Below are 10721 nucleotides of genomic sequence, written 5' to 3'. Positions count from 1 at the left end.
TGGTGTATTAAAGTCCCCTGCTATGATTGTATTGTTGTCGATCTCTCCTTTGATATCTTCCAGGAGTTTTTTTAATGTATTTTAGTGCTCCTGCATTGGGTGCAGATATGTTTACCAGGGTTATAGCTTCTTGTTGCATTGATCCCTTTAACATTGTGAAGTGGCCTTCCTTATCTCTTGTTATGGCATTCACTTTGAGGTCTATTTTGTCTGATATAAGTATTGCTACCCCAGCTTTCTTCTCATTTCCATTTGCCTGAAAGATATTTTTCCATCCCTTCACTTTCAGTCTGTGTGAGTCCCTTCTTCTGATGTGGGTCTCTTGTAGACAGCAAATGTATGGGTCTTTCTTTTTATCCATTCAGCTACTCTATGTCTTTTGTTTGGAGCATTTAGTCCGTTTACGTTTAAAGTTATTATTGAAAGGTACTTGTTTGTAACCATTTCTTTTTGTGTGTGGCTTTTTTCCTTTCTGAGCTTTTTATTTATTCTTTTTAAGCAGTCCCTTTAGCATTTCTTGCATTGCTGTCTTGGTGGATAGAGTATTCTTGGATTCAGTCCTTTGCTTTGCATCACTTTGTAAATTTCCATCCATTCTTTTCCCGCCTAATGTGTTTCTTTTGAGAAATCTTTTGATAATAAAATGGGAGATCACTTGTATGTAACTTTCCGTCTCTCTCTTGCAGCCTTTAAGATTCTCTTTTTGTCCTGAACATTTTCCATAATAATTATGATGTGTCTTCATGTGGGTCTTTTCGGGAAGAGACCTTGTTTTCGGGAGTTCACCTTGTTTGGGACTCTCTGTGCTTGTGTGACTTTTTTCTTCCCCACCTCAGGGAAGTTTTCTGATATTATTTCTTCGAATTGGTTCCTAATCCTTGTTCCTCTTTCTGTTGTTCTGGCAACCCTATTATTCGTATGTTGTTTTGTTTCATGTTGTCCCAAAGCTCCCTTAGGTTCTCCTCCTGTCTTTTAATTTTTCCCTCCAATTGCAGTACAGTTTGGGTGTGTTTTGCTTCCTTGTCTTCTAATTCACTAATTTTGTCCTCCGCTCCTCCTAGTCTAATATTGATACTTTCAATGGTGTTTTTTATTGCAGCTATATCGCTATTCATTTCTTCTTGGGTCTTACATAAGTTATTGATTTTTTCATTTGTTTCTTCTTGCTTCTTGCATAAGTTGTTGATTTTTTCCTCCATCCGGTTTATGCACTCTAGGACCCTTATTCTGAATTCTTTTTCTGTCATGTTAAATGCCTCTGTATCACTTAGCTGCTTTTCTAACGTGTCCTCCTTTTCTTTCCTTTGGAAGTTTCTTTGTCTACCCATCTTTTTTCTCACTGACATATCTAGATTTTGAGTCATTGAGTGGCTGCTCCCTGGGTAGCAGTGGCTCCTCAGGCTGTGGCTGCTCCTCGGGTGGTTGTGGTAGCAGCTGCTCCTCAGTTGGCAGCAGCTCCTCTGGTGGGTTCTGTTGACAGCTGTGGTGGCTCTTCTGGCTGTTTGGGGAAGGCTTCATGTACAGCTGCTGTTCCTCAGACAGAGGGTGTGGTGATCAGGAGGCTGCTGTTGCTTGGATCTTCTGTAGAGACTGGACCTTTCCGTGAGAAGCAGGACTCCAAGTAGTCGTGCTGTCCCAGACCTGGTGTCTCTGGGTTAGCAACCAATCTCTTCCCTTCCTCTTGATTCTTGTGGCCAAATTTTAGTCCCAAATTTGTAGACCTGGGAAGGTGGTCTTCAGATATAGCAGGATTAAGGCTTATTCTTCCATGGCTTATTGCAGGGAAGGAGATGCTGACTTGAGGTGTCCAAGGAGAGGCTGGGGTGGGCAGCATTGTGCGAAGATGTGGAACAGCAGCAGCCAGGATCATAGGATCCCAAACAGAAATGGCTATTTTTCCTGAGAGGAGCTAGCCACTCTCAGTAGCCACCGATAACCTTTCCTTTCAACACCATTAGAAATGTCATGTTTTAAATGCCTTATCATTTTCTGATTCTTTTATTTACTTGATAACTACATTTTCTGAACTTTCTTATATTTTATTGCATATTTATTTCATTTGTAACATATAACATTCTGCCTTATATTACAGTTATTTATGAACTTGTCTTATTATTCTCTTGAATGACAAAATCTTTGAATACATGGTTCAATATTCTCATATGTTCTGAACCATACAGAACAGAATCTCACACATAGATGGTAATATAATATGTTGATTGTATAGACATTTATATCAATGATAGCAAAAATGTCACTCTCATGAAAACTTCCTGATTATCCCAGTCCATTTTTTTCATTGCAGTCAGAAATTCTATAGTACCCAGACTTTGCATCAGTTTTTTCAGCATTTAATGATGCCATGTGTTATCTCTGGTAGTTTAAAAATTCCTTCAGGGCTAGGGCAGTTTTCATTATCTCTTTTGTATTCTCTAGAGAATGCAAAATGCATAAGTAGGTTCATGAATACTTGTAAAATTAGATTGAATATGATAGTAATCTTTCATATTTCTTCCAAATGTCTTACACTTGGCATGCAAATGAAGCATCAATAAATTAGTGGACAATTGTGAAAATATGAAAGTTGCACATAAAATTTAGCTTCTTGAGAGGACTATTTCTCTGTGCTTATTCATATAGCCTGCTAACCACACTCCAGTTTCATTTACACTAAAATTACTCATTACAAAGTTACAGTTGGTGTACAACTATTATTATGAATAACCATCCATTTTTTTATAATTTAAGTCCTTGTTTTGTACTTTATAAAATATAGCCATCATACCTACTATCATGCCTTTGGCCTTTGCCTTCTTTTTTCCTCGGATTCCAGTCAATGAATTATCCTCATAATAATAAGTACATTATTCAACCAAGAGTTACATGTAAACATGTCTTCCTTAAAGTAATTGTAATTCCCAATGTGAGAAATACATCTTCATGAAATGTAGAGGCTGGTAACAAAAAAGTATATAATCCCCTCTTTAAGCATTCATCTTATATTTATAGGTCCTCATAGGTTTAAATGATATATGAGTTCACAGAGTTGATCAGGGCAATACTATTCCTCCCTCTTGAAGTTTACAGTAATTGAAAACATAATTAATAGAACTCTGTATTATTTTGTAACAGAAAATTAGTATTTTTCACAAAGCTTCTTTATAGAATTTAATTATATTGTCTTAATAAAAGAAGTAAATTTGTAAAAGCTAATTACAGTGCTTTAATATCATTATGATTATTAAATAATCACATGGATTAATCATAATTTTTAAATTACTAACTCCTCTTTAATTTGTTCTGAGCATAAACATCTGGACTAGACCATCAAAAATTGCTGAACAATATAATGACAGAAAAATCACCTACCACACTAACACAAACACATAGTAAAAAGCCTTCAAGAATTTTTTTTCAAACATTTTAAGGAAAAGCTCTACAGGGAAATTTGCCCAAAGTAGTTAAAAATACCACTGTTGAATCTTTAAGTTTAAAGGAGAAGAAGGGAAGGAATGTAAAATTAATAGTATTGTTTTCTAGTGATGACCACAATGTTCAAGTATAAACACTTCACGAAAAATGTTATTCATTTTCATGATGATTTTAATGTGATTTCAGACATATGCTATAGTCTTGCTTATATTACTGACTAGAGGCTAGATGCATGGATTTGTACACTGGTGGGGTCCCTCAGCCTGGCCTGCCCCCTCTTTCAATCCAAGATCCCTAAGGGGATGTCGGACCATCGGACTGATGGTTTCGGCCTGATCCCTGACAGTCCGACATCCCCCATGGGATGTAGTAGTGCACAAAGTGGCAAGAGGCTGTGGAGGAGCCAGAGAACGAGCCCAGGCCAGGCACCACACAGCTCCCGCTCATCCTGGACCCTCTGGACCTGCCACCACTGCCACTCAGTAGCACAGCTGTGGAAGTGTGAAAGGCTCATTCTGCTGCAGCTGTGCTCGCCAGCCATGAGCCCAGTGTCTGGCGCCTGTTGGTCAGCTGAGTGGCACTCCCACTGTAGGAGCGCACTGACCACCAGGGTCAGCTCCTGCATTGAGCATCTGCCCCCGATGGTCAGTGTGCATCATAGTGACTGGTCAACTGCTCGTTTGGGCATTTGGTCGCTTAGGTTTTATATATATATATATATATATATATATATATATATATATATATATATATATAAAATTCTTGAAGGCTTTTTACTATAGTGATCTTCATATATATATATATATATATATATATATATATATATATATATATAGTGATCTTCAGGCCTGCCTTCACACCCAATGCCTATAAACTGCTATTATAATGCCTTTTTAAAACAATAATTTCTATTTAAATGCCAAGTCCAGTGGGGCTAGGCATTACTAGATTTTTATTTTTTATGTGCATTTTTAGAATACAATTCACTTTAGCATTTTCTCTATTTATTGATCTTATAATGAAAATAAAATGCCTTAAATATTTTGTAATTAATATTACTTTTGTTTTTATTGCAAAATATCAGACTGGAACATTAACATAAACCTGAAAATTTTACAGTTGTTGGAACTTTTTGAAGATTATTACTCAACTAGAGGCCTGCTGCACAAAAATTTGTGCAGTCGGGGGGCAGTCCCTCAGCCTGGCCTGTGCCCTCTCGTAGTCTGGGACCCCTCAGGGGATGACCACCTGCTGGCTTAGGCCTGCTCCCTGGGGGATTGGGCCTAAGCTGGCAGTCAGACATCCCTCTGGCAGCCAGGGAGCCCTCAGGGGATGTGCACTTGCCAGGGGGGAGCAGGCCTAAGCTGCAGTTAGACATCCTTAGTGCTGCTGAGGAGGTGGGAGAGGCTCGCACCACCACCGCTGTACTGGCAGCCGTCCGCCTGGCCTGTGGCTGAGCAGAGCTCCCCCTGTGGGAGCACACTGACCACCAGGGGACAGCTCCTGCATTGAGCATCTGTCCCCTGGTGGTCAGTGTGGGTCATAGTGACCAGTCATTCCCAGTTGTTCTGCTGTTAGGGTCAGTTTTCATACTACACTTTTATTATATAGGAGTGCCTGGCCAGCCTGGGTGAGGGGCTGATGGTTGTTTGCAGGCTGGCCACAACCCCCAGCCACTCAAGCCCCAGTGGAGGCTGGCTTAAAGCAGGTATCTGGGATTTATTTGTCTCCTATAATTGAAACTTTGTTGCCATGAGCAGAGACCACAGCGGGCTCAGGGCAGTTGGGAATCTTGGCTTCCTCCATCACCCGGGAAACCAAGCCTCTTGCTTGTTCCAGCTCTGTGGTTGCCGGCTGCCATCTTGGTTGGGTTAATTTGCATATAGTCACTCTGATTGGCTCGTGGCCATGGCTTAGGACATAGCAAAGGTATGGTCAATTAGCATCTTTGTCTTTTTTTAGTGTAGATATGTCTTCCTGTTCTAAGCAAAACCTCTGTTTCATCATAATTTCTGAAATGTATCTCTTCATTGAATATACACTTTCATATTGCTTCAAAATACTATTCTCTTTATAGCTGTGAGAATCCACAATATTGTACTGTGGTTTTTTTTTGTTGTTGTTTTTTTATGAAGCTGAGATTTTCACTGTGTCAATTTCAACTTGTTGTTAATTTTTAATGAGCTGCTTAGGTAGACCAAAGTACTAATACAATTTCCAATAAGATTTAAAGGTCTGCCCTGCTCTGGTATTTTTACATTTAAAATATTTTACTCTGCTTCTTCCCCTTCTGTTTAGGGTTCTAGATGGCATTGCACCACTACAGGTTGTTTCACTTTTTTTGTTAGCTACATATTGAATGTCTCCATTTTTTCTGAATTTGCATTCCATGTCCAGTTTCATTGTTAGCCCATGTCAGTTTCCTTTCTCCTCAATAATGGAAAAATAGTCAAAGAAAATACATGAAGAACTTAGGAAGGGAAGAAGATTGCCAAAGAATAGGAAGATTCATAGAATGCTTAAAGTAAAATACCCTCAGAACTTTCAATTATGGTAAGATGGGCTTAACTTGTTCCATTGCATTTCTCTCACTGTATACAGCTATAACACCTGGATATAATGTGTAGGGCAATCATTTGAACTTTCCAAAAGTAAATACTAGCAGGAAAGTTAGAGAAGAATACTGGAATTGGAAATATCACTAAATTGGTGGTGTATTTACCATTTTTAATTCACCAGAATCTCCCAGTCAGAATTCAATGAATCTAAGAGGTGTCAGAGTACAGAAAAGATTCCTCCAGAAGAAGCCCCATGGTTCTGGCTAGAGAAAAGGGAAAGGGGACTCCTAAAGTTCAGAAAAAGTCTAAAAATCCCTCTTTCTTTTACCCTGTTCTTTCTCTCTCCAGTACCCAAGTAATTCTATGGTGATTGTGGCAGCAGGAGTCAAAACTCTGATGGATAGAAAACTTTCGTCTCTGTTCAATGGGTTTGTGCTTACAAGAGTATGGAGATAAAAATTGTTTCTTTTTTTTCTTTCAACTGTCTTCCTTTCTACATCTTGGACCCTCTCATACAAGTAACATTTCAGAAAAGTGTACAACAGAGCCATGAAATCAAAGTGTAACTCTCTGGACAAAGGGCTGAGAAGAGGAGATATCACTAAGAGGGTGAAGTTTGGGAAAGTGACCCCATGCTGTTGTTTGTGATATCCTGGGCTCATTCTTAAATGACTCATGCAGTAGATCTGATCCTATTCAGCACAGCAAAATCTTTGAAAAGTAAACTAATTGATAGATCAAGGTGCAGATTCCATATTGATGGCACACAGTAGCTGTGGGAAACTGTTTATTGCCTTCACTATCTGATAAGCATAGACAGAGAACCCCCCGAAGGCTGGGTGCCTTTGAAGCCCTCCCAAAGCTCGGAGCTAGGCGCCAACTCTGTTTGTCCAGACAGTGGTAGCTGAAACTGCTCCCCCATTTATTATTACGTAAATCCTTGCTGATGGGCTAGTCTGCCTGTTGCAGGGGGTCACCTGCCTAGGGCTATGCTATGGGTGCATCCCAGATGAATAAAAGCTTGGTGAGGCCTGAGCACAGGGAGAGAAGAAGTCCTTCGGGACTTGCCGCCTGGTCCCCCAATATTGCAAAATTATCTTGTGTCTTTTTCTCTCATTTGCTGTACGGCTCCTCTTTCAGATACCGAACCCTACTCCACGCGAGTCGTGGAAGGAAACACACTCAATAGTAGCCAAATCACAACGGCCCTACAAATTGTTTGAATACTAAACTGTCATTGGAACTGCAGTCCACAGGAGGTGGGATGTAACTTGTGGCTTGATATTAGCCAGGTTGATTGCCTTCTTGAAAGGATCAACATTATTTATTGTTAGGATTTAAACAAGACTAAATGTTTAATATATTCAAAATATCTTGGACGCATAAGTGAGACAAATATCAATGCACATGGAACAGATGCAACTGTCAGGTGAACACAGATGTCGGAAACAATATGGCAAAGATTTTAAATAGCTATTATAAAAATGATATAGGAAGCAATCACAAACTTTCTTAAAACTAATGAGTGAAAAGGATAGCTCAGGAAAAATTTAGATATACAAAGAAGAATCAAATAAAAGTTTAGAATTGAAAAATGCAATTATCACCAAAAAAGGAAGAAAAAAAAATCCAAACACAAAAATAAACAAAAAAAATCACTTGATAGAAAATATAGCAGAATGAAAATGACAGAGAACTCAATGAATGCAAATAAATCAGAAATTATATCAATTTTAAAGTCTAACTCATCCATTGTGAAGACAAATATTGTCAGACTGGATAAAATCCTAACTGCTTGATGCTTTAAAAAGGCAAACTTTAAGTATAAAGAAGATAAAATTTTAAATAAAAATAATAAATGTATGTGGTGAAAACACAGAAAAGTAAAGATATTCGTACAGCTCTACAAATTTCAGATGAAATTTTCTGAAAATCAAGAATAATTATTATAGAGATATCTCATAATGACAAAATAATCAACTAAGAATATATAACTATCCTTAATTCATATGATCTCAGTGATACATTATAAGAATATATAAAGTAAGAAATATGACAAAAGTAAAAAGAGAAACATAAAAGTTCACAATAAGAGTGCTTTGTTTTGTTTTAACAAATGTTTCTCAGTACCTGCAAGGCAAAATTGTAGTAAGTGTACAAAAAATCAGGTCAATTAGAGAACATTATTCAAGATATGTGCATAAAATACTGCACAGAACACTTGTAGAAAAAATTCCAAGTGCTCATTAGTAGATGAATGGATAAAAAAAAGTTGTAGTACATTCACACAATGGAATAGTATTCAGCCATAAGAAAGGAAATCTTATGTTTTGCGACAGCAAGGATGGACCTGGAGATTATTGCACTGAGTGAAATAAGCTAGTCAGACAAAGACAAATACCATAGGATCTCACTTATATGTGGAATCTAGTGAACAAAATAAACAGAAGAACAAAAGAGAAACAGAGGTATGGCAATATGAAACAAACTGGAAGCTCTCAGAGGGGAGGAGGAAGAGACAACTGGATGAAAGAATGTGAAGGGATTATCCAAAGGACATATTTGCATAGACACAGACACAGTGTGGTGATGGCCAGATGTAAGAGGGTCTGGGGCTTGGTGGAGATGGGAAAGTGTGGGGGAAATGGGAATATTTATAATAGTGTCAATAATAAAAATAAAGTTTAAAAATAAATATGTAAAAATTACAAATAAAGTGCATATTTTTAAAATGATAGCAATTATAGATTTTCTAAAAATTAATTATATGTTCAGCTGTAAAGCAGATTCCAATAGATTTCACAGGACTGCAATCATACTGAGTATATTATCTTGCTCTGTGGAATAAAGAAATAATTAAAACACCAAAATAATGACAAGAAAATCTCCAACAATTTAAAAATTGAGGACTACACCTCCACAAAACCCAAGATTTATAGAGGAGGATAAAATTTGAAGTAGAATATAGTATGAACCAAGTTACACTGAAAATGTCTTAGTAAAACTTACAGGATGCAGCTATAGCAGCATATAGAAGAAAATAATAGCTTTAAAATGTATACACTAGAAAAGAATAAAATGTTAAAATTTATAATATGGTAAGGTACTTGAGAGCAGAGAAAGGACAGAAACTAAGTTAGATATAAGCAACCATTAGTGAAATAGAAAATAATATAGAATTTAGAAAATAACACAGCTAAAAGTTTTTTGGGAGAATTTCTAATAAAGTTATAACTATTTGGCACAACTAAGCAAGAAACAACGAAAGAAGGCACAGATTTTCAAACCAGAAATAAAAAATGGGAGTTGGGCAACATTACATGTCATACAGATATTACCAACACAAAAATATATAAATAAGTGCATACCGTTTATTTAAAATTTTGATAGAGTGGAACAAGAAAAATAAAAAATATCAATTGCACAATATCTATAACTTTCTCACATAGAAGTTCTAGGATCATATGGTTTTATTTGAGATTTCTAGCAACTAAAGGCCCATGATCAGATGAGTGGATAAAAACAAACAAACAAACAAACAAAAACACTATGGTACATTTACATAATGGAATACGACATGGCAATAAAAAAGAAAGAACTCTTACCACTTGCAACAGCGTGGATGGACCTGGAGAGAATTATGCTGAGTGAAATAAGCCTGTCAGAGAAAGATAAGTATCACATGATCTCACTCATATGTGGAATCTAATGAACCAAATAAACTGATGATTAAAAATAGACCCAGAGTCATAGAAGCATGAACAGACTTTAGAGGGAAGACAGGAGAGGGTGGGTGGGAAGAGAATCAATGAACTTGTATGCATATATGCATAACCCATGGACACAGACAATGTGGTATTGAGGGTTGTGGGGAGGGGGGAGGATGGAAACTGGCTGGAAGAGGTTGATAGGCGGAAAGGGAGGACCTGTAATACTTTCAACAACAAAAAATTAAAAGAAAAAAAATTGAATCTGGAAATAATTAATTGGAATGTCTCCCAAGCTTCTTGATGATGCTAGCAAAACATTGATTTTCAAATCTATTTCAATCTCTTTTCTACACAAAGATAATTATTATAAATAAAACATTATCAATATCAATAATACATGAAAAGGGGAAAATCACTACAGGTTGGTATTTGTTGAAAGAACACATAGTTAAACATTTAAATATCTGACAACAGAATTTACTATGTGAATATTTGGTTCTATCTCCCAACATTGGGACATGCTTTTCATTCCATCCTTTACAATATTAATCTTAGCCTGGTCAGCATGCCTCAGTGGTTGAGCATCAACCTATGAACCAGGACGTCAAGGTTCCATTCTCAGTTAGGGCACATGCCTGGCTTGCATGCAGGCTTGATCCCAGTGTGGGGCATGCAGGAGGCAGCCCATCAATGATTCTCTCTCATTACTGATGTTTCTATCTCTCTCCCCCTCTCCCTTCCTCTCTGAAATCAATACAAATACATTTTAAAAATATTAACTTAAATTCACGTGCCCATATTTATTTATTAATTTCAAAATTCTTTATAAAATTTTTAGTTAATTACTATAGTATGGCTTCTATTATGAATTTTTATTGAACTTATTTTTCTTAAATTAATCAAAGAACTTCTTAAAGGTAAAACTTATTAATTTTCATTACTTGTTAAAAATCTCAGAAACACTTAACTGTTCTGATTCTTTTTTTGAAAAGTGTTTCAAATGCAACCAGTGATGAAAAAA

This window comes from Myotis nattereri (genome assembly GCF_964212035.1).
Source record: "Myotis nattereri genome assembly, chromosome: X".
In the NCBI taxonomy this organism is placed as follows: Eukaryota; Metazoa; Chordata; class Mammalia; order Chiroptera; family Vespertilionidae; genus Myotis; species Myotis nattereri.
This window is presented reverse-complemented; position numbering follows the sequence as displayed.